Source organism: Trichechus manatus, unplaced genomic scaffold (genome assembly GCF_000243295.1).
Source record: "Trichechus manatus latirostris isolate Lorelei unplaced genomic scaffold, TriManLat1.0 scaffold00174, whole genome shotgun sequence".
In the NCBI taxonomy this organism is placed as follows: Eukaryota; Metazoa; Chordata; class Mammalia; order Sirenia; family Trichechidae; genus Trichechus; species Trichechus manatus.
Window position 1 is genome coordinate 75257 of NW_004444110.1, and position 2947 is coordinate 78203.

The window sequence follows — 2947 nt, forward strand, 5'->3', positions numbered from 1 at the left end:
AATCCAAAATAACCACTACCAAGGTCCCTGGGTGGCACAAATGGTTTACGCTCAGCTGGTAACCAAAGCATTGCAAGTTCAAACCCACCCAGTGTCACCACAGAAGAAACAGGCCTGGCAACCTGCTTCCATAAAGATTACAGCCGAGAAAACCTTATGGAGCAGTTCTAGTCTGTAACACGTAGGGTCTCCATCAGTCACAAAAATAACAATAGCAAAATAACCACTACCTATGTAATAACTGCTACCAATCTTCTGTCAATTTGTCATACTATGGTGTCTTGAGTGTGGCTGTGATGCTGGAAGCTATGCCACTGGAATTTCAAATACCAGCAAGGTCATCCATGGTGGACAGGTTTCAAGTGACATATTGCACAAGGCAAATCTGCAAAAGACCTCTTTAAAGTGTTAAAAAGCAAAGATGTCACTTGAGAACTAAAGTGCACCTGACCCAAGCCAGGATATTTTCAATGGCCTCATATGCATGCGAAAGCTGGACAATGAATGAGGAAAACGAAGATGAATTGATGCCTTTGAGTTATCGTGTTGGCGAAGAATATTGAATATACCATGGACTACCAAAAGAATGAACAAATCTGTCTTGGAAGAAGTACAGCCAGAATTCTCTTTAGAAGTAAGGCTGGCAAGACTTTGTCTCATGTACTTTGGACATGTTATCAGGGGTACGAGTCCCTGGAGAAGGACATCATGCTTGGTAAAGTGGAAGGTCAGTGAAAAAGAGGATGCCCTTGATGAGACGGATTGACACAGTGGATGCAACAATGAGCTCAAACTTGGCAACAACTGTGAGGATGGTGCAGGACCGAGCAGTGTTTTGTTCTGTCGTACACAGGGTCGCTATGAGTTGGAACCGACTCGACGACACCTAACAACAAAGTAATAATTGTGTTTTTTCCAGTAAGTAGACTGAAATCCCAATGAGTTTAAAATGAAAAATAAAAACCCATACAAGGGGGCCAAGCAGACAGTGAAAAATCGCATAGAACAAGCAGGTCCTATGCTAAATGAAATACAGCTTCTACAGGAAACAAGTGCAATTTAAAGAATAGAATTTGAGCAATGAAAAAATATGATTTGGATTATCACATGATAAAATAAATATTCATAAGTCATACTTATGTAAACAAATAACAGAATAAATAAATGAGGGAGAAGGGACAAATCTTCCTTACAGAATAATTCCAATTAATAAATCTTCAAGAAATGAAGACTACAGAAAATCACCATGAGAACACCACGGTAAAAACTGCTGCAAGCAAGATCCACTGATGGATGTTAAAATTAGTGGGTGGAAACTTAGGGAGATACAGGATATTTTCTGGGATGTATTAAATTATGTCCCCCCAAAATATGTGTTAGAATTCTAACCCCCTTTACCTGTGAATATCATGTTGTTTGGAAATAGTTTCCAAACCTAAACCTAATCACTCCTAAATTATAAAAAGAGCAGATTAGACACAGAGATATACACACAGGGGAGAGGAGGGACGGATGCCATGTGGGGAGCCTCTACAAGTCAAGGAACTAAGGAATGCTCCAGACTGCATGCAAGGAAGGAATCAACACACCTTAATTTAGAGTTTTAGTCTCCAGAAATGTGAGAAAATACATTTCTATTCTTCTAAACCACCCACTTGTAGTATTTGTGTTACGGCAGCACTAGGTAACTAAGATCCCTGCATAATCTCAAAGTATCTCCTTCAAAAATATGTATTTGTTGCAAAAGGGAAAGTGGTAACTTTATACTACAGAAAACTGGCAGAAACCACCATAACCAAGTGATCAAGATTAACATCATCAGTTATAAGACATGTCAACATCACGGAGCTCCTGAGAAGGGAAAAATAAGGACACCTCTCTGGTGCTCTTTCCAGTTAATTCATAACCCCAGTCAAATCAGGAGAAACAGCAGATGAACCCAAATGGAGGTGCACTCTACATAATAAAAATGTCTAAGTCATAAAAGACAAGGAAAGATTTAGAAAGTGTCACAGACTGGAGGAGACTAAGGAGACATGACAACTAAATGCAACGTGAGATCCTTGATTGAATCATGGACTAGAAAAAGGACATTATTGGGAAAATTGTGAAATCCAAATAAATTCTATAGTTTAATTAACTGTATCATACCAATTGTTTCGTGGTTGCCCCTCAGAGGGTGCAACTGAACCCCACCCAACACGGGTGTGCATTTTGAGACTAACGATGCCACACACACACCAAGAGGGTATGAAAGGTGTATTCCTCTCCCAACGAGGCTTTCTGGGGAAGGCAGCACAAGCACTCAAACCAGTGGGAAATAACCGGAGTGAAAGGAGAGGCAAGTGGCTTTGGTGGTGTTTATGGTGGTAGGGAACGGGGCTGATGAAGATTCCTTCGAATGTGGGCAAGAGCTTGTGTGTGATTTAAACTTCCCATGGTTGCCAAAGGAGGAAGTACCCAGACATTCTTATCAGCTTGCCCAGAGGTATGGCAAGAGGGAAAGGGGAGGGGTGGGCTTAAAAGTTATCAGCATCAGACAGCAAAATTGGAGTCAGACTCTTAAATACACAAATGTTCATTTCTTAGTGTTGATAACTGTATTATTATTATTTAAGATGTTAACATTTGGGGACACTAGGTGAAGAATGAGTCCCTGCATGTTACAGTTACCAAGTTCTGCTCCTAACCTAAAGGTTGGAGGTTCGAGTTCATCCAGAGGTGCCTTAGAAGAAAGGCCTGAGGATCTACTTCAACAACATCAGCCACTGAAAACCTCATGGATCACAATTCTACTCTGACACACATGGGGCTGCCATGAGTCGGAATCAACTCAATGGCAACTGGGGAAAAAAAAATGAGAAAAACTAGAACATTCTCTACTATTTTTGAAACTCCAGAGTAAATCAAAAATTACCTCAAAATGAAAAAATAAAAGTTCATTTAG